This window comes from Haemorhous mexicanus, chromosome 29 (assembly GCF_027477595.1).
Source record: "Haemorhous mexicanus isolate bHaeMex1 chromosome 29, bHaeMex1.pri, whole genome shotgun sequence".
Classification (NCBI taxonomy): Eukaryota; Metazoa; Chordata; class Aves; order Passeriformes; family Fringillidae; genus Haemorhous; species Haemorhous mexicanus.
Genome location: NC_082369.1, coordinates 1,380,777 through 1,403,053, shown reverse-complemented (window position 1 = coordinate 1,403,053; position 22,277 = coordinate 1,380,777). Strand labels below are relative to the sequence as shown.

Here is a 22,277-nt window from a genome sequence, read left to right as displayed (position 1 = left end):
TGAGACAGTGAAAATTTCTAAAAATATTGTGGTGTGGACCACTGAAACAAATCGCACATTTGAAGAGTTAAAGCGCAAGCTCATGAGGGCCCCAGCCTTGGGACTTCCTGAGGTAAGTCAACAGTTTTGGTTATTCTCACATGAGAGACAAAGGTTAGGGTTATATGCTGGCACAACACCTGGGTCTTTACAAAAGGACAGTAGCCGATTTTTCTAAACAACTCGATACTGTGAGCAAGGGCTGGCCCACCTGCCTTAGGGCAGTACCAGCAGGGATCATGAACATTGAAGAGGAGTGGAAGTTTACACTAGGATAAAAGATGACTTAGTGTCACCCATGGTGTAAGCTGATATTGAGCAAAGGGGCTGTCACTGGCTGTCTCCTTCAAGGTTCCTAAAATACCAAGCACTTCTGGCCAAATCTGATGATATTGAAATTAAAGTGACCAATATTGTAAACTATTGGGATACACAAGACAGATGATGGACTTTGGACCTGGTTAGCATAAGAGATTTGATAACAGGATGCCTTGGCAAGAGCAAACAGCTTTGAAGATTGCAAGAAGATTAAATCATGTGGGTGTTGGAGTGTTGGGGGGACATAAGAGAGGATGGACTTTGGACCTGGTTAACATAAGAGATTTGATAACAGAATGCCTTGGCAAAAGCAAATGGAACTTTGAAAATTAGACCTAGATTGCAAGAAGATTCAATTAAATGGGTTTACCAGAAAAAGAAAAACCCATTAAACTCTGCAAGCAAGAGATGTTGTTATTTGCATAAGTTTGTGTATGTGATTTTAACCTAATCATTGTAGTACACATTACTAGTCTCCCTGAAATAGTATATAAGTGTTTGCATCCCACAATAAAATCAGATTCTGATCACCGAGTCAGTCTCCCCGTCTCTCTCTATTGCCGACAGACGGGTTTACCGGTAAAAGAAAATTACATCAGACTTCTGCAAGCAAGAGATGTTAAAAATGTATAAATTTGTTTATGTGATGATTAACCCAATCACTGTAGTAAAACATTACTAGCCTTCCTAAAATACTATATAAGCAGTTGTACTTCACAGTAAATTCAGATTCTTTGATCATCACACTGAGTACCCATCTCTCTCTCTCTTCATCACCGATAGTTAACCCTGCATCTTTTCTGCAAGGAAAGTCTGAAGCTGAACTTCCAGTACATGACTGACTAGAGGCCATCAAAGCTGTGTACTCCAGCTGCCCAGACCTAAAGGAAGAGCAGCTCCCAGGTGCCGTAAACTGGTTTACTGATGGCAGAAGTTTTATGAGACAGGGAGTGTGAATGGCAGGATATGCCATGACCACAGTCTTGGAGGTAACTGAGTCAAACCCGTTACCAGCAGGAACCTCAGCACAAATGGCTAAGCTGTCAGCCCTCACCTGAGCATTAGAACTGGCAAAAGGAAAGAACGTACTTGGACTGATTCCAAATATGCTTATGAAATTGTTCATGCTGATGGAGCCATATGGAGAGAAAGAGGACTCCTGACTGCACAAAAGAAGATTGTCAAACATGCAACTGAAATCCTCAGAAACCTTGAGGCAGTGAATCTCCCATTGCAAGTGGCAATTTTACATTGCTGAGGGCATTCTAAAGGTAACACTCTTCTGGAAGCAGGTAACAAATTTGCAGATTATGAAGCTATGATCACTGTTGAAAGAAATTAACCAATTGTGGCAGCTGTAATACCTGTGTAGCATCAACTAAGCAGCCTGTTAAATACCAATACTCTTGATTACAAATGGATTAATGAAAATAAATGAAAACTTTTAGAGAATGGTTGGGGACAATTAGAAACTGGTCCGCTAATAATACCAGGAAAGTTATTGAGATTGTGTGAAATCTGAACACGATAAGACTCACTGGGGAGCAGAACCCTTACACCAATACCTAAGGGAATACCTGTAACCAAAATCAAAGCCATTTCCCATACACCCTCCCCTGGAACACACACAGACACCCTTTTGTGCGCAAGAGTTCCAGGCAATTCTGTATAAGCTCCCCTCATATCTCTCCTGTTTTTCTTGGATATCAGAAACTCTCGGTATTTCTGTGCCCCCAGGGAGAACAGAGCTAGTCCTGTGAGGCAAAGTGATGAGTGGAAAGTGAGGGGAGATGATCTGTTGTTCTGACCTGTTCAGAGTTTCTCTAGTCTTTAACCTTTCTCAGGTGGAGGGTAATCACCTTCTCACATTTCCCTTAAAATGTCACCAGGCACTGCTGAAAGCAGACGGATCAACCACAGCCCAGCTCCATTTTTATAGCCAAGGACTCACTTTGATCATTCCACCAAGCCAAGAGCATTTTCAGTGTCAGAACACCTCTGCCTTTCCCCGTGGATCTTATCACTTAGAGATGCTCTAGGACAGGTTTGCATCCTGGGATGAAGCTCCCAGCTTGGACTGAAATCCCAGGGAGACTTCCAAGTGTCCTTATGATGGCACTGGATTAAGGAAGGGGCAGCTCCTTCCCTGGCTGCACTGACAGCATTGCCCAGAGCCGGGCACTGGGGACAGTGTCACCCTGAGCCAGCTGTGCCCCCTGCCAGAGCCCCCAGGGCCGGGCAGCTGCTCCCAGCCCTGTGCTCTGCAGAGGGAATGGGGCCAGGGGCTGCAGAGCTGCCCCACAGCTCTGCTGCAGCTCTGCCTGCACAGGAGGGGCTGCACGCCTTGGAGCCCCAGCCCTGAGGGCAGAGTCTTGGCTGGGGGACAGGAGGGAGGGGGCTTGTCTAGAGGGAGGGGCTGCACTGGAAGGGATCCTGTGGACATCTCTAAACTCTCCCTGCCACAACACTTGTGGGTTTTGTTTCCTGTCATTCCCTGATCTCCTCTCTGCTTCCTGGAGATTTTTCTCCTGCAGTTGTTTCCCTGTGCCTGATCTCTCTGTGCCGGCACTCACACACCCCAAATTTCTGTGCACTCTCCTTGGCCTGACAGAACCCTGCCTGTTTGCAGGGCACTTTCTGGGGGCAGGTTCTCTTTTGCAGCTTGGAGAAAGGACAGCTCAGACTGAGCCTGATGGCTCCAGCAAAGGTGATGCTGGTGCTGTCCATGGGCAGAGCGGCTGAAGGCACATTAGGGATCTCCTGTGAACCTACTGGTTACTTGTCCTGGTTTAGGGCCAATTTGGGAGAGAATCACCAAAAAGGGGCCTCTCTAGAAAGCAAACCCACACCGCCCCTCCCCCCACCGGTTCAGGAAGAATGCCTCGGAAGACAGGTGGAAAGAACCTGTTTATTTGACAAGCACAGCACCCCCCAACACACAAAATGAACAATACCGGATGACATCACTCTTTCACCGCTCTGAAGAAGATGACAAATTCAGAAAGTCTCTCCTGGGGATGGTTGCTGTTATTAGTCCCTCCTGCACTGGGGCAGCTGCTGCAGCCACAAGATGCAAACTCTCTCTCGGTGTTTCCCAGGTCCCAGTCCGGAGGTTGGTAGGTCCAACAGGAGAGGGGAAACAGTCCAGGAAGGAATTTGGACTGTTTAGCTAAATTAACTAATGAGAAGAGGGAAAAAAGCAAGAGCAAGCAAAAGCAAAGCAGAAGCAAAGCAGAAGCAAGAGCAAAAGCAAAAAGCAGGGCAAAAAGCAAAAAAACCGCACTATGTACTGTACTATCTGTATGTCCCGCCGAGTGGCTGATAAGAGGCCCAAAACAAAACTTTCACTCTGCCAGTCTTAAAGGCACAGAACATAATATCTAGCATAAATTACACACACACATGAATGGGGATAACAGCATCCTAATGTCGCCCTAGGACATTACTAAAAGAAGCAGTTCAGATGTCTCAGGCACTTTTCAAGATACGTAATGATTCATAATCATCCTTTAATATTTATCCCCCCTATATGGCACCCTCCAGTAGTACACAAAGTCTTTGGGAATTTCCTCATTTTTATCAAAATCCTTGTCTTGAAAGTATTCTATGACTCATCAAAAGCCCTCAGCATGTCAGAGCTTCATGAGCGTTTCACCTCCCCTGCAGCAGAAATACTCAGAGACGTACTCACAGGGTCTGTAGGAATTGGGATGTTCCAGCTTTAGGAGATCACTGCAGGAGCTGCAGCTGCATTGTCCTGCAGCCAGAGGTTCCTGTGTCCAGGGCTGTCAGTGATTGTGCCTGTCTTGGTTTAGGGTAAATTTGGGAGAGAACTCTTAAAGGGCTCTTCTAGGAAAGCAGATTTAATCGGCTCCTTTCTTTAACTGGTCTGGGACAACATACTTCTTTGGAGAAAAGTGGAAAAAAACTGTTTATTAAACAATAAAACTTAAAAAATATTAAACAATAAAACTCCTTGCTGCTCTAAAAGAGATGACAAACTCAGAAAGTCTTCCCTCCAGATTCTAGTTCAGCTCACTCAGTCCTTTATCAGTCTCTCTAGTGCTGGAAATGCCACAGCCCAGGCCCGGCCTGGTGGCTATAGATGTGAGCTGCTCATGCTTTTCTGGATGTTTAGTCTAGAGCAGGTTTAAACAGTTCTAAAGAAAAAGGAAAAAAGGAAAAAAAAAACCTACAGTCTAGGGAACTTCTTTGTTTCAGCTAGCTAAACTAACTAAAAGCCAAAGAGAGCTTTGTTTCGCTGTCTATGTGCAGACAACACAGTCTAGGAGAAGGAATGTGTAGGAGTGAGTGCAATGTCTGAAAACAAACTGCGGTCTTCTTTTCTCTCTTCTTCTTTCTCTGGATCAAGTCTTGAAGGTGCAAAATTTAGTATTCAGAATAAACAGAACAAGACGATTGGGGATAAAAGTATTATATAGTCAACTTAGGACATTTTACTCTTTATCTTTATATCGTTAGGTTACTATTAAAACTAATATATATTCTAACTCTATAAACACATATATTATACATTTAATATACAGCTATACACAGACAATGGTAGTAACATTTGGCAAATAGTGATATTTAGACATATTTATACATAGGTCTCACTTAACAATTAGATTTCTCTGAGGTATACATTGTGTTTTTCTATTTTTTTGTATTATCTACTATGAGTAACTTGGTTTTTGAGTAAAGACAACTCTATGAATGGGTTTGTCTGTACTTGAGTCAGAATTGATTTAAATTGGTTTTTTTTAACAATCTTTTGACATGTACTACTGGGACTTTGTTTTTTTTACTTTATGTAAAGGCTCGGATTGGCAGGGCTTAGTTGGTTAGTAGAGTTTCAGGTGTTAACTAACTAGGTGGCTTTTGCTAGATGCTGCTTTTAGTTTTTGAAATGTTTTTTACTTAATGCTTTTAAAGAGGTTTTTAACAGTCTGTTGTACTTCTCTACTTGGTGCATGGTAGGGGATGTACACTCACTCAATGTTATGTTTTTTAGTTTAGGTGTTGATAAGACTGTTTTTGAAATGGGTCTTGTTGTTTGATTCAATTTTTTTAGGGCTACTATGCTTTTAAAGGATTTGCTTTTCAAGGCTTAGGATGGTGTTATGGGCTGTAGTATGAGACAGAGGGTAGGTTTCTAACTACTTAGTGGTGGCTTTTATTATTGTTGGCACGTAGCCTTTGCTTTGGCATGTCTGGGGCAGTGTGATGTAGGTAATTTGCCAGGCCTCCCTATACTTGTATTTGGACTACTGCTCACTATAATATAGGGGTTTCACTTGCTTGGCTTGCTTGATGGTAGCACACGTCTTGCAGTCATGGATGACTTGAGAAATACTGTCTATGGTTAGATTTACTCTTTGGTTTGGTGTTTACTTATAGGTGGTATTTTTGCTTTGATGGTTTGAGGCATTGTGGGCTCATTGAGCTAGGAATACTTTTTTTTTGTGTTCTTAATTTAGGTTTATTTTGGACACTTCTATTTTTGCAGTTTGGTCTACTTGTTCATTGTGTTGGTGCTTTTCATTGGCTTTATTCTTGGAGACGGGTATTTACATGGCGGACTTTTACAGGTAGCTTTTTTACTTTGGTAGTGATGTTTTTTCACTCATCAGTAGCTTAAATTGAGGTTTTTTTTACGTTGTCAGGTTTTTTTTACTTCTCTAGCTATTTTTACAGAGCATTGGCTACTATTTATGAATTAGTGTAAAGGCAGAGTTTTGGCTACTTCTCTCTCTCAGTAATGTCTAGGGCTAGTTGAACAGTTTTGAGCCCTGCAAGTTGGCTTGATCTACTTTTTCTTTCAGTGGCTTTTGTGACTTGTCGTGTGGGGCTTTATATGGCTACTTTTTACTTTCATTTTATTCTTACAATGCGACAAGAACTAACGGTGAAAAGAGCATAGTGTGTTATTTCTGCTGGTAGTTGATTGTATGGTGGATTGATTCAGCACATGTCACTTTTTGTTCTTCTTTATCAGCAAGACTAAAGTTTTCACTTTTTGGCTAGTTTGTAATTATTTTTAGAATCTCAGGGAGATTTAGTTTTCGAATACGGGCGCACTGTGTGATCAGAGTGATTTATTTGCTCTATTTAGCACAGGTGGCATGGTACATGGAGGGAACTTTTGCATTGAATATTTCTTTAGTACTGGTAGTTGGGGTGCCAGGAGGAGTTGCGCTTTTGTGTTTATTACTTTTGAGGCGGTTTGGACTTTTTCATAGGTTGTTAAAATTTTCTTCTTTGTTGGGGTATAGTTGGCTTCAGAATTTCTGTAGCTTTGACTTTAAAACTTTAATGGTCAGCTTTGAGTTTTTCTAGGCACTTTCTGCTAAAGGTTCTAGGACAAACTATGGTTTTTGGCTGCAGAGTAGAGTACGTTTTTTACTTCTGGTCTTGTCTTGACTGGGCTAAGGGCAACTGCATGAGTGATTTTTTGTTTGATTTGGGTGAAGGCTTGTTGTTGCTCAGGGCTCTAGTGGAACTTGTTCTTCTTACGGGTGACTAGGAAGAGAGGGTTCACGATTTGACTGTACTCAGGAATGTGCATTTTCTAAAAGTTTATGGCACTTAGGAAAGCTTGTGTTTTTTTCTTGCTGGATGGTGGAGACATTGCTGTGATCTTGTTGATGACATTAGTGTGAATTTGACGTTGTCTGTCTTGTCACTTTACTTTCAGAAACTGGATTTCTTGAGCAGGTCTTTTGACTTTGCTCTTTTTGATGGCAAAGCTAGCTTTCAGGAGAATCTGGATAATTTTTTTTTTTTTCAAATATTTTCCCTGCCCTTTTTTTTCATTCAATGATGTCATCAATGTATTGCAGATGTTCTGTAGTTTTACTTTATTTTCAGTACACTCTGGATCAGTTTATGGCAGATGGTAGGACTGTGTTTCTACTCTTGGGGTAGTCAGTCTTAGGTGTACTGTATACTTCTCTAGGTGAAGGCAAACTGAGGTTTGCATTTTGCTGTTAGAGGAATGGAGAAAAACACGTTAGTAATGTTAATGGTGGCGTAGTACTTTGCTGTTTTGGACTCTAGCTTGTATTGGAGTTCTAGTATGTCTGGCACAGCAGCGCTTAGTGGTGGAGTCACTTTATTCAATGCACAGTAATCTACAGTCAATTTTTATTTTCTTTCAGATTTACGCACAGGCTAGATGGGGCTGTTGAAGGGTGAGTGGGTTTTGCTGACCATTCTTTGGCTTTCTAGCTTATGGATTATTTTGTGGATGGGGATCATGGTATCTCGATTTGTTCGGTACTGGCGGCGGTGCTCTGTTGAGGTGGCAATTTGCACTCGTTGTTTTTTTACTTTCAGGAGTCTTACTGTAGATGGGTTTTTTGACAGTTTAGGCAAGGTGTTCAATTGCTTGACGCCCTCTGTCTCTACAGCAGCTATTTTAAATGCTTATTTGAATTTCTTTGGGTTTTTTAAATACTCACTTCAGAGGAAGTTTATATTTAAAATGTATGGGGCCTCTGGGCAAGTCATATTAGGGTGTTTTTTTTACTCATTTCTAGTCAGGCTTACTTCAGTTTCTACTAAAGTGAAATGTTGGGATTTTTCTGTCACACTAGCAATAGAAACAGATTCTGTTTTTACATGACTCGATGGATTAATGTGCACTGCGCACTAGTGCTGACTAAAGCTTCGTATTCTTGTGGTTTAGATGTGCTAGGCTAACGAATTTACACAGTCTAAAAAACACAGTTTTCTTTAGCTTCTACTTGGCTAGAGGCAGGGCCCCTCTAAGCTTGGTTATTTTTCCTTCTTTGGACATATGGCTTGGAGGTTTTTTCAAGGGCATCAAAAATATTGTCATTATCATTATATATGACAGTTCGGTTACTGGCTACTGGAGGTGCTTCTTTTTTGGAACTTCTTCTTTGAGTCTTCAGTTTACGCACTCGTTGTGCTAGAGCAGTAGTAGGTTTTCTATCCCATTTCTTTATGTTTTTTCTACAATCATGTAGGAAGAACTAAAGCTCAGTTTGTGGGGTGTATCTTCTCTCCCCATCTAGGGAACGTTTGTGTTGGGCACTAGAACCTCTGATCTGTACTGGCGTTGGGCGCCAATAGATGTATTTGTCTTGGTTTAGGGTAAATTTGGGAGAGAACTCTTAAAGGGCTCTTCTAGGAAAGCAGATTTAATCGGCTCCTTTCTTTAACTGGTCTGGGACCACATACTTCTTTGGAGAAAAGTGGAAAAAAACTGTTTATTAAACAATAAAACTTAAAAAATATTAAACAATAAAACTCCTTGCTGCTCTAAAAGAGATGACAAACTCAGAAAGTCTTCTCTCCAGATTCTAGTTCAGCTCACTCAGTCCTTTATCAGTCTCTCTGGTGCTGGAAATGCTGTGGCCCAGGCCTGGCCCAGTGGCCACAGATGCAAGCTGCCGGTGCTCTTCTGGGTGTTCAGTCCAGAGCAGGTTTAAACAGGTCTAAAGAAAAGGGAAAAAAGGAAAAAAAAAAAACCTACAGTCTAGGGAACTTCTTTGTTTCAGCTAGCTAAACTGAAAGCAAAAGACAGCTCTGTTTCACTGTCTGTCCATCTGCAGACAACACAGTCCAGGAGCAGGAATGTGTAGGAGTGAGTGCAATGTCTGAAAACAAACTGTGACTTCTTTTCTCCCCCCTTTCTTCTTTGGAACAAGTCTTAAAGGTGCAAAACTTATTATTCAGCATAAACAGAACAAGATGATTGGGGATAAAAGCATCACATAGTCAGCTTACGACAGTGCCCCAGGCATTTTTCAGCACTGAAATGAACAGGGCAGGACACCTTTCTCCTTTTTAATGCCTTTATTAAAAATTATCAGCTCAGGTAAGGAGAACCAACTGGTCCACACTCACGCTGCCACTACTCCCAGGAATAGAAGAGCAAATAGGCAGCTTCGTTCTCCAGCTGGCAAGCAGAGGGGGGGGATTCTGTCCTCACAAGAGCACCAGAAGATTTCCAGCTCCTTCAGCTTGACATTCAGGGCCCTCCCCCCAGCCGACATCCTCTCAGGTTGGGATGAGAGGCAAAAAAGGTCCTAGCAAACTCCAGATTCCATTCCTCACATCCAGACATCACCCCAATCTCTCAATTCCGTGTTGGCTTCCTGTTTCTAGAGGTCTTTTACTAGGCTTGCGGGGGGGGGGGGGGGCCTTTCCTGTTGCATTCTGGTTCTGAGGTCATTTACATGCCAACTCCAATGTCCCCTCCTGTCTGGGGGTGGGGGCAGGGGCGGGGGGGGCGGGGGGGGAATCGTGCCATCATCCTGGCAGCAGGCAGGGTGGCACTCAACAAAAAGAGGAATTCTCAACAATAGGGAGTTAATGACTGTCACCATCCATCCCTACGGACGGGTTTCATGGTGGTTCGTAAGGGATATCAGGGTGTAAAAAAAAACTGACACAGAACAAGGGGGTTTTGCAGCAATAATCAAAACAAATGCACCTTTATTGAATAACCACAGCAAAATGCTATACAAGGATTAAGGGAAAGAAAGATAGAGAAAGAGAGAGAGAAAGAAAAAGGGGAATATAGCTACCAAACATAGAGACAAAGTCCTGAGGTCCAGTCCAGTCGAGGATCCGCTTGTTACGCTGGGGAGATCTCAGAGATGCAGTCCCTCCGGGACCCTAATTATACTGTTCTTGATGAGGGGGAAGGGGATTATTTTGAAACCGAATCTATTGAATAGAAAGAATGGTATTTGGAAAAGGGGTACACACAGTTCACCTTGCAATGAACGAAGGCCATTGTTTTCGTGGTCCAGTGCCCGCACCTGCAGTCATCCAATTTGCTCTGGTCAGCTTGCCTCCCCCTGTGCACCTCCCCTGGGCTGGGGGCTCCAGTCCTTGGAAAGTGTGAGGGAGGCGTTTTCTCACATGGGGATTTCTCGGGGTCTTCTCTGGTGGAGAGGCTTCTGTCATCTCAGCTTGTCATGGTGGTTGTAAATGAATGAGAGGGGTCTTCTGTGGGAGACCACCCAAAAGCTCAGGAAAAGTCCAGCCAGGCCAAGAGGTGGACAGTGTCCAAGATTATTGTTGTGAAAAGGAAACAGTGCCTCCTTCGTCTCATTGAGCTCGGTGTAGCGTGCAGGGGACTGCACCTGTGGAAACAATGATTTAGCAACGCTTTCAGGTCATGAAACCCCCTGGCTTGGCTTGTACAGTTGTGGGGCAGATGAGGGATATTTCAGACAGACTCTCACAGTGACCGACTAGTAACAGGTGATTACAACATGAAACCAACAACAACAAGCAGTTAGAACTCCCCCCCGGCAGCAACTGACCCAGCCTGTAAATCTGCAACCTTTAAAAAAAAACAATAACTTTTTTTACTCATAACAAGCACCTTCCCAGCCCTGACTGATTGAAGCTGTCTGTGCCTCTGTGCTGTGCCCAGGGTGGCTGCAGGCAGTGCCCCAGCCCTGCTGGGCTGTGCACAGGAGCTGCTCCTGGCCAGAGCTGTCACTCTGCAGCGCTGCCCTTGCCAGGAGCTGCCTCTGGGCCAGGAGCCTGGCCCAGCTCAGCAGCACAGACACAGCACAAGGACTTTAATCAACCTCTGGGGCTTTGCGCTCAGGCCCACAACATCAGTCCCTGAGAGGGAGCTGAAGAAACCTCTCCAGAACTCCAAGTCAGAATCCCACTCCAAAGTTTCTTTAACTTTTAATGGGTCCCACTGAAGAACACGACTGAGAAAGTGTCCCCAGCCCCAGCCAGAGCAGAGAAATGGAGGCAGTGATGGCAGCTGGGGACAAAGAGAAGCCAAGTCTTGGTGCCCTGGGGTACAACAGGGTCTGTGCAACCAAGGGCTGGGAGGAGACACCTTATCCTGAGGCACTGGGGCCTCCTGGCACAGCCCCAGCCAGGCTGGGCACTGTCAGCCCCTTGTCCTGCCCTCAGCATCCACCCCTAGCCCACATCCCAGTGGCCTCAAAGATCTACTGGAAGGAGTTCCTGAGGAGCCTTGGTCAGGAATGGCCCTGGGGGCTCCTTAATGCTCCCAGGGACTGCAGGTTTTTCAAAGGACTTTGGGTTTGGCTTTTGCCTTGGAGTCTCTGAGAGGTTTGTGCAATCCTGACCTCCAATTATCTGCTGTAATTAGTCCCTGGAGAGGCTTTGTCAGTGACAACACTCAGTGGGGCTTATTAAGGCTTTGAGACACTCAGGGTATTTAAGGATTTAAGGATACTTTTAGCTACTTTTAAGGATTTTCCTTCCCACACTTAGTCTCTGAGAGGTTTTTGTGCCATCCTGGCCACCAATTCTCTCCTCCAAGGAGTCCATGATGAGCCTTTGTAGGGGATGGATCTCAGTTGGACTCATTAATCCTTTGAGACATTTTGGGGTTTTCTTCTGACTTTGACTCCTGGAAAGGTTTGTGCAATCTCCTCTCAGGCCCTGAGGTTCAAGGGCTCAGCTCCAAATGCACAGTGAGGCTCATTAGGATCAAGCAAGTCCTGACAAACCATGGCTCTGCCTTGATTTCCCTCTGCTCTAGTACAGTTCATTAGGAGGGTATCCTTTTACAGTTATGGAGAAATATTTCAAAGAGCTTCTAGGAAATATGTATTCCTGTTTTAAAGGGTGTCTTTTATTGCTGTTCTTATTACACAAAAGGTGATTGTAGCAATCAGGGACTGATATTGATGCAGGGACTCTCCTAAGGAGGTCTGGCCTGCTCAGAGCAGCTGTGCCTTGACGTCTGAGCCAGTGTGGACAGCCTTGCTCCCAAGCCCACGGTGTCTCTCCTCACTCACCTGGGACCTGCTTTGCTTGAAGAAAACTGACTGCACACAGCCAAAGAGGAATTTTCCCTTTTTAGTTTTTTGAAGCAACCTAAAACTCCTGAGTTTCCCCATTGCAAACAGACATCCTCCTCAAGTGTGTGCCAAGCCCAAGGTGCCACCAAGAGCACTCCAGACCTGCCCTGGGCCAGCTGTGAGAGTGGATCATCATCCCAACATGCAGTGGGCCATTGCAAGGGACTGTTGCCATGGACACTGCAGTGACCCCACAGCTGGGTTTGGGTGCCATGGACACCCCCATCAGTTCAAGTTTCCTTGGAAACCAGCCCAAGGAGCCATTTCTGCAGAAAGGTTCCATGGCCACTTGCCTGCAGAGCTGTTGCTGCCCTTGGCTGCCATGGCAACCCTCAGAACAAAGCAGTGCCAGGGCTGTTCCAGGTAGAATTGCAGTGACACTCCTTGGTGCCACCAGGCGCCATGGCGACGGCCACGGAGACCGGTTCCTTAGTTTAGTGCCATGGCAACCAATGCCTGGACCCATTGTGATGATTAGTTGTGGTCGCAGTGAGGGTGGCTGCAACAAACCTCTCTGGTTCCCTGACTTCATGGTGAAGGTGGTGAAAATGAAAAGGAGCAGGTTCAATGGAGTTGAAAAGAACTCTAATAATGAGGTGGAAACCAACAAACATGGAGAAGTTGAGCACAGTACGTGGGGCGGGATCCAAAGACCCAAGATAAAGCGGAAGCAACAACACATACACTTGGGTGTAGAACACTAGAACAATGACAATAAGAGAGTAAAACTTGGACAACTTAGCATAAAAACACTAAAGGCCTATGGGAGATCTCTCAAGCTCTCCATTAGGGCTTGAAACTCATACCCGGTACTTCCGAGCTAAAATCTGGCTGACACTGAGTTACAGCCGGGCTAACTCCCATGCCGCTGCTTTGCACTGGCCCCTTGGGACCATGCAGCCCAACAGAGCCACAATGATGTCCTTGGTTCCACAAGGCTCCACAGTGTCACAACAGTCCCTAGGATCCATGGTGCTCTGCAGTGTCACAATGGCCCCTTCATTTCACAAGGCCACCAAGTGTCACATTGGTCTCCATAGGAAGGAAACCATGGAGCCCCCATGTTTCAGGAGCTGATGAACAGCAGCCACCAGAAGCCAAGGCAAGCCTGACCTGTCTGTCCTGGCAGATTTACTTGGAGCAACCCTTGGATATTCAAAATTACGAATGTGGAATCCTAATTTCAGACATGGTCTGGATCCTGCCTTCTCCTGGGGTTCCTCTGTTAGAGATGCTGGTACCTGAGCAGTTGGTACCCGTGTACGTGCCTTTCTATAGATCTTCTGTTTTGCTGCTGTTCTCTATTTCTTCTCCTCCTAATCCTACTTACCTGGAACATTTTTGGTTAACTTAACATCTTAAGGGTTAAAGGTTTTTAGGTAAAGTGCGCTAAATTAATGAAGTTAATGCTATGATATGAGTTTTATGTTGAAGTGGATGTTGTATTAAAGCCTTTGCCAAAGTTCCTTGACTGTCTATATTTTGCCAGTAAAATTTTGTGTCATTTTGACCTTTTAGCTCAGTTGGTCAGAGCATGGGGCTGGTATCACTGAGGCTGTGGGTTCAATCACTGTGTGGGCCATTCACTTAAGAGCTGGACTTGATGATCCTTGTGGGTCCTTTCCTAGCAAGAATATTCTTTGTATCTGTCCATGTTCAGAATATCTGGTTGGTGTTTCTCCTGTGCACCAAACTCAAGTCAAGGAACCTTTAGTTGCCCCTAGTGTTTCAGTGTTCTGGGGTGTTCCAGCCCTTCAGGCTCACAATGGCCTCTTGTTTCCATGAGGGCCCATACTGTCACACTAGCCCCTTGGTTCCATGAGGATCTGGAACAGAGGTTTATGGCAGTTGTCCTTGCTGCCCCTCACATCCCACTGCCCCACAAACAGCCCCGAGCCACCCGTGAGGGACAGGCCCTGCTGTCCCAAGCTGGGCTCAGGGCTTGGCCTTTCTGCTTCCCCCAACCAGCCCAGGCCTTGCTCAGCATTGCAGTTCCCTGCTGAGAGCCTTTGGCTCCCTGCAATCCTGGCCTCAAGGATCTGCTCTCACCAGTCCCTGGGGAGCCTTTGGCACTCCCTGCCCTCAGTGTGGCCCAGTGATGCTCCAAGGGATTTGGAATTTTGCTTCTGACTCTTTGAGCAGCTTCTTCAGCCTTCCCTCAGTGCCTGAGGCTCTGGCCCAAATCCACTCAGCCCCAAATCCACCGTGGGGATCATGAAAATATATAGAAAGCCCTCAGGAGCTCTTTCTCTCCCTTCAACTGTCTTCAAGGCCCCAGGGGTTGTGCAGTGATTTGAGTCAGTTTGGAGTTCTCTTCAGGAGGAAGATTTCAAAGTGCACTTCATGATTTTTGGTTTTCATCAAGGGAATATGTTTCTACTTTTCTGTATATTGAAGAGCTGACAGAAGCATTCCCCAGGTGATCTTGATGGTGAATTAGGAGGTCTGCGCACAGAGAAGAATGAGCCCCTTGAGGGCTGACCCTGTTTGGACAATCTGCTCCTCACCCCCAGCCTCACCATGTCTGACATGGCCTGACATGGGACTGACATCCCTGTGCCCTGCAGCAGAACCTTGTCCCCTGAGCTCTGCAGCTCCATGTCCCAGCCCATTGCACCATGTCCCGCCTGCTCTCCTCAGGGCTCTGCCTGCACGCAGGCCTAGGAGAAGTTTTCCTGTTGGTAAGGAAAGAATGGAAAAGCTTGATCAGGTTTTCTAAACAACAAACCCCACTCAGGAACCACTTGCTCAGTACTGGCTGCCTGGAATGGTGTCACTTTTCTACAAGGGACTGTGTGAGCAGAAATGATCTCTGGGAGCAGAATTCTCTGAGTCTTCCAACTGAATTCTCTGTCCCTGCCCTTTCCCTAGATCTCTGTTGCAGATGAAAGCTGCTGGTGCCATCCTCACCTTTAACCTCTCTCTTGAATGCAAACAGATGTTCCCAGGTGTGTTAAGCAGGATTTGCTCAATGTTTCTACAAAACTTTTGTGTTCCCTGGAATGAAGGGGCCATTTTGGCACTGAGGGGATGACGTGGAAGCAAGGAGTCAATTGTGACACTGGGGTCTGGCGTGGTTTAAGAGGAAGTGAGGTTTTTTGGGATGCTGTGGTCAAACCAACAGGTGCTCAGATTTGAATATTGGCACCTGGTATGGCCACTGAGGACATGGATACGCCTCTGAGAACACAGCAGGGTTAAAAGCTGAGAACTCCCAGGGGGAAGCTCTCTTTTTTTGGGTTCTGTCCATGAAGGAGAGATCAGATATCCCCTGCCCAGCTCAGAGCTGGGTGGGGGAGGGGAGGCCACGAGGCCGGAGAAGGTAGGCTGGGCCTGGGACAGAGAAGGGAGGTGAGGGCCCCTGCAAGATCGAAGGGCGGAGGAGCCTTGAGAGGCTTTGAGCAAGCCCCCCGGCTGGGAAGCCATGGGAGTTCTGGACAGGCAGAGCCTGAGACTTTTAACCCTTTTCTTGGATGCTGGAAACCTTACAAATGCTGATTCCTCCTGGAGTTGAATGAGAAGAGAGATAGAGATGAGGTAAGACGAAGGAGCTGAACAGCTCCTCCCCTTAGGTGGGAGGAGGTGATGGAGTGGCCTTTGGATGGACTTTTCTTGTATAACCATGGACAGAACCATTTTTCCTGTGACACAGAGACTGCATTTAGGGGGGAGGCAATGGCTTGGAGCCAAGAGAGTGCAGTGATGTGATGTGAAGGAGTGCGTGAACAGAGACAACGGGTGAGGACGGCGGCGGTGGTGCCCTCCATCTCCAGGGAAGAAGAAGAGGAGATGATCTCTGTTCTCAAGGCCCCTTGGCCCCAGGGGGTGAAATCTGGGGGGGACAGGTGTCCCAAAAGTGCTTTTTAGAACCGAGCAAAGCACCCTTTAAAAAGGAAAGCCCTAGAAGCAGCTCCAGTCCATGCACAGTGATGGGAGCACTGGGCATGGAAGGAAGAGGTCACGATGGCAGATGATCACCAGGCGGTGCCACGTGTGACATGGAAACACAAGAGGTTCCAACTGTGATTCCAGGGGAAGCCTATGGTACAAGGGGGACTCCTCTCTCCTTGATGAACTGAGAATTGATTATCTGAAGGGTGGTGATGGAATAAGAGTTGGTGATCCGAGGGGTGGATGTATTGGAAATTTGCTGAGGGGGAGGAGGAATGTTTTTGGAAGGTTTTCATCCCGAGTTCTGTGTGTTTTCTTTTATAGTTGTAGGTTAATAAAGATTTTTTCCCTTTTATTCCTAAGCTGGAGCCTGCTTTGCTCTATTTCTGATCACATCTCACAGCAGACACCAGGGAGGAGGCATTTTCATGGGGGCGCTGGCATTGCGCCAGGCTCAAACCAGACAGGTTCCATGGAACCAAGGGTCCATGGTGACACAGCAGGGCCATGTGGATCCAGTGGTCCATTGTGACACTGTGGATCCAAGGAGACCATGGAGACACCCCCGGAACCTCATGGAACCAAGGAATCCATGGTGACCCAGTGGGGCTGCATGGAGCCAACGGTCCATTGTGACATTGCCCATCCAAAGAGTCCAGTGTGACACTGCGGAAGCTCATGGAGCAAGGGAGGCCATTGTGACACTGAAGAACTTCATGACACCAAATATCCATGGTGACACAGCAGGGCATCATGGGAACCAAGGAACCGCTGTTGGCAGTAGGGAAACTCATGGAACCAGGGGCCCTTGTGGCACTGCAGAACCAACAGAGCTTCTGGACCTTATCCCCTGGCCCTGCACAGCTCCTTGGGAGGCACAGCAGGAGCAGCACCCTGGAAGCCTAGGGAATGCCCCTCTGGGATCCATGGTACACACTCCCAGGGGCTGGAAGTCCAGTTCCTACCCACAAAAAGATGCTCCTGCCCTGGAAGGCAAAGCTCTTAAGAAGGAGCCAAAAGCCAAGTGGAGCAAAATCTTACATTGACATTTCACTGCCAGCCTTGATAACTTCACCCATTGCTGTTGTAGTTTGTGGATTAGGAATTAAATCAGGGCAGGGTCTTTGGTGGGAGCAGCCCTGGGTCAAGGGAAACAGTGAGAGAGAAACAGAGCAGGCAGAGAAAGGCAGGAGAGAAAGGAGGGTACAAACAGAATTAACTTAGAAGGCAGCACCCTGAAAAACAAACTGAAACTGACTGAATATGAACAGGACAGAAATCAATAATTCTCAAAGTTTTGTTTACTGACAAAATACATCCCACACACCCATCCCCACACAATCCTGATCCCACACCCTCAAATTTGGATCCCACCTCTCCCCATCTCCTTCCAATCCTGTCTCACCCTGGAGGCTGTGGAACTGAGTAAATTTAACATGGGACTGAGTTTTTTTTTGAGATGGATTACTCAATCCCACCTCAAATCAAGGCAATTTGAGGTGGGATTTAGCCCTTTTGGGGTACAATTGAGTTATTGAGTTGTTTTCAATGGGATTGAGTAATTTTGAGGTGACAGATCAATGCATCTTGACTTTTGGAGCGCAAAGATATGGAGAACACTTTTTAAAATCCCTCAACAACCCAAAAATCCCCCAGAATATGTCCCAAAACCATAAATTCCACCTGAAATGACTGTTGAATGGAGGGACTTTGGACATCTTTGATCAATTACTTTCTTTTTAGTCCTATGTCAGGGGTTTTTAAGCGAAAAAGACAAATCAGAAGAAAATTAGAGCCAAATTAAAAGGATAACCAGCCAGGTGTCTTCCCAGCATGGATCACAGGGAATGTGGGTCACCAGGGCTCTGCCCAATGTGGGTCCTCCTGTGGAAGATGGAGATGGAGCAGTACACAAAGCTCTTCCTGCAGCTCTTCTCCCCATCATGAACCTGCTCATGCACCACCAGCTCTGAGCTATGGCTCAAGCTCTGCCCACCTTCCTGGCACAGGGTGGGTCTTTCCTCCTCAGAGCACCCTGGGCTGGGTTTGCAGCCCCTCCTCCTGTGGGAATCTCTGGGGCTTTTCAGGGAGTGCTGAAAAAGCAGCACTTTTCTCTGGGGCTTTTCAGGGAGTGCTGAAAAAGCAGCACTTGACGAGGTCAAGTGGTTCCTTCTCCTTTTCTAATCTTCCTCCGTCCCTCCTCTTCCTCTTCCCCCTGCTCCTTCTCTTCCATCCCTCCTCCTCCTCCCTAAGCCCACCTCCTTCTCCTGCTTCTATCCTTTCTGGCTCTCCTCTATCATCACTCCCCTTCCCTCCCTCCTCCTCCTCCTCCCCCAGCAGCAGCGACACCCTTGGTGCCCTGTTCCCGCAGCCCTTGCAGCCCACGGCAAGAGCGGGGATGGAGCCCAGACAGTTCAGGATGTGTAGCGCAGGGCTCTCTGCTGCTCCCACCCGCTGGCGGTGGGGGGAACCTGGCCTGGGCAAAAGGAGAGGCAAACTGGAAAAACTGGGGGTGCACATCCAAACTGGGCCTTGCTGGGGACCCTGGCTGGGAACTGCCATCCCTTGGGGCTCCTCTCGGGACATCTGGGAAGGGGGAACACAGAGAGGGCTGGGGGATGCCAGGAGTGGCATCACTGGGAGGGACTGGTTTGTACTGGAGTAACTAGAAACTTACTGTGACCACTGGGAGTGATTTGGAATGACAACAGATATGCTGAGGGTGACTGGGATATACTGGTAGTGTCTGTGACCATACTGGGGTGACAGAAACCACACTGGGAACAACAGGGACCATCATGGGGCAAACTGGGACCCCATGCTGGGGGCAATTAGGAGCAACGGAGTGACTGAGTCTATACTGGGGCTAACTGGGCATGACTGGGACCATGATGGGTCTGGGATCATCTATGGAGGGACTTGGACTGTAGTAGGGGAAACTGGGTGCATACTGGGATCACACTGTGAGGAACAGGGATCAACTGGGTCCATACTGGGGACTACTGGGATCCTACTGGAATCACACTGGGAGTAGCAGGGCCATGCTGGAGGAGACTGGAATCATACTGGCAGCAACAGGGACTGCACAGAGGGTGACTGGGAGTGGTTGTGAGCAACTGGGATCAGGCTGGAAGAAACTGAGGACAACTGGGACTGACTGGGAATATGCTGGGAGCAACTGGGGTATACTGGGAGAGATTGAAACCACACTGGGAGTAAAGGGGAGTAACTGGAACCACACTGGGAGTGTCTGGGATCATACTGGGGGTGACTGGAACCATACTGGGAGGGACTGGGTACAACTGGGATCATCCTGGGAGCCACTGGGGTTACAGCAGGTGAGAATGGATCCTGACTGGGAGGTCCTGGGAGTTACTGGGCCCATGTTGGGAGGAAAATGTGGCACATTGGGAGCAACCGGAAGGTACTGTAACCTGTAACCAGGCTGAGCAACTGGGGCTACTGGAATCATACTGGGAGCAACTGGGACCACACTTTGGGCAACTGCCAGAAACTGGGAAAGACTGGGATCATTCTGAGCCAACCATAACCTTACTGGGCTAACTGGGATATACTGGGAGTGTCTCTGACCATACTGGGGGGACTGGAATCACACTGGGAATAGCTGGGACCACATTGGGGGCAACTGGGAGGGAGTGGGACCATGCTGTGAGGGACTGGGACTATTCTAGGGACAACTGGGATCATACTAAGAGGAACTGGGAACAACTGGAATTATTCTGGCAACAACTGGGATCATACTGGGATCACAGTGGGAGCAGCTGGGTCCATGCTGGCTGAGACTGGCATCACACTGCGGGTGACTGGAATCATACTGGGAGTGGCTGTGGGCAACTGGAATCAGGCTGAAAGCAACTGGGAGTGACTGGGAGCATGCTGGGGGTGACTGGGATACACTGGGAGAGACTGGGAGTCACAGGGATCATACTGGAGGCTACTGGGGTCATGCTGGCATTGACAGGGAGCAACTGGGATCACACTGGGAGCACTGGCATCATACTGAGATTGACTGGTATTATACTGGGATTATAGTGGCTAACAATGGACTCTGGGAGTCCTGGTTACTTGGAGCTACCAGGCTCATGCTGGGAGCCACTGGGAATGACAGGATGCATGCTGGCGACAACTGGGATGTCCAGGCAGTGACTGCGATAAAACTGGGGGCAGCTGAACCATGCTGGGGTAACTGGGAGTGCCTGGCAATGACTACGAGAATGTTCAGGGCAACTGGGATATACTGGGAGTGCCTGACACCATGCAGGTGGGGACTGGGAGCCACTGGGAATGTGCTGGGGGGAACTGGGACTATACGGGGGTCAACTGGGGGCAGGTGTGAGTGACTGGGGCCCTGCTGGGAGAGACTGGCATCATACTGGACTCATACTGGACTCATACTGGGAGTTACTGGGAGTGGCTGAGGCTATGCTTGGGACAAGTGGGAGAATGGGAAACACGCTGGATCAAAGTGGGAGCAACTGGGACTGTGCTGGGGGAAAATTGCATCATAATGGGGAATGACTGGGAGCAACTGGACTCATGCTGGGAGCAGCCCCTGCCAGCCCTGGCAGCCCCGAGCCCCTTTCCCAGCCATGTCGCCCCTCCAGCCCCAGCCTCCCCCAGGGCCAGGGTGCCGGCACTGCCGGGGTCTCCCCCCCACCTCTTGGGGTCCCCCTTTGGCTTCTGGGGCTCTCCTCTCTCCAGGCTCCTGCTCAGGGAAGCCATAGCTCTCCCAGGGCTCCCCAAAACCGATGTCCCCCTGCCGGGGCTCTGCCGCCACCGCCCCCACTGGGACCCCCCAAAAACACCTCCGGGAGACGCCCCGATGTGCCTCCAAAGGCCATCTGTTGCTCGGCTTTGGAGCCCTGCCAGCTCCAAACATCCCCCCCAAAAAAGCCAAACCCAGGCTCCCCCTCCTTGGGCACCTGGGGGATGGGGGTAGATGCTCCCAGGGTGCTGCGAGTCCAGGCAGCACCGGAGCCCCACGCTTCATCCTCCCCTCTCCTCCTGCTGCTTCCTGCTGCTGCTCCGCCTCTTCCTCCTTTCCTCCTTCTCCTCCTCCCTTGCTCCCGGAGCCCTCACAGCCCGCGGGAGGGGCAGGAATGGAGCTGGGACAGGTTGGGATGGGCAGCGCGAGGCTATCGGCTGCTCCCACCTGCTGGTGGCTGGGGGAACCTGTCCCATAGAAAAGCAGAGGCAAACTGGGAGAACTGGGGACTGCACATCCAAACTGGGCCTTGCTGGGGACCCTGGCTGTGGACTGCTATCCCTTGGAGATGATGTGCAAAAGACAGGCTGGAAATAAATCTCCACAGATTGGTGCCTATGGGGTATGTATTTGTTTATTGCAGTGCTGGAGGTTAGGGGGGTTTCTCCACCTCACTCCCTCGCTTTGTCACGTGCTGTTTTGGTTTTATACAGTCACTGTGGCTCAGTGTCACTGTGTCACACCAACATCATCTCATACCCGCTGGAACTCATTTACATGGTATCAGCTCATGGGCTCATGGTTATCAGACATTTCTGCACTGCCCTCGCACCTCCCCAGTTCAGGGGCTGTTGGGGGGGTCTGTGATGAAGGCTTCCAAGGTCTTTTTCACATCTGAACTTTTCAATTTTGTCGTCCAGTCATACATGGTTACAGTGTTCCTTGGTCTGGATAATCTAAATTCTTTGTTTTGTGGCTAACTGGCTTTGCACTTGCCAATTTCTCATTAGTGCTATGCTCACCTACCTTCAAAGCTATCCACCTGGCAGGGTTTTTTTCTTCTTTTTTTTTGGTCTATTCAGCATTAAGCAACTAGTTAACCATATACTAGCCTTTAGATTTTATAGAAAGTTTAGATCAGGTTATACAGGTGTAAAAGTTATATTTCAGGTTATATAGGTATAAAAAGCTACGATTCAGGTTATCTAGGTATCAGGTTATAGAGATACATAAACAGTCATGACTTAGGTTATATTGATATCGGGTTATATAGATATATCAGGTTATATTGATATCTTAAACTCAAGCTACATGAGCACCTTGTTACTTTGATTTAAGTTCTGTCGGCACCAGGGCTCTTCCCAGAGGGTTGAAGATGTTGGAGTGGGGACTGCAGAGACAGGTGAGGGATCCCAAGTGTTGGATTTTGGGGACAGGATCCATGGGGATGGAAATGTCCC

At 47.6% G+C, this 22,277-nt stretch overlaps 1 long non-coding RNA gene across 1 annotated transcript; it reads right to left on the bottom strand.

Annotated features, from left to right (window-relative positions):
* Positions 1-9,794: 9,794 nt before the first annotated feature.
* On the bottom strand, positions 9,795-21,284 carry LOC132339519 (uncharacterized). The gene is made up of 2 exons (XR_009489675.1): positions 21,035-21,284; positions 9,795-10,481 (listed from the first exon to the last, which is right to left on the bottom strand). It is a non-coding gene; the product is annotated as an uncharacterized LOC132339519 (long non-coding RNA).
* Positions 21,285-22,277: the final 993 nt, after the last annotated feature.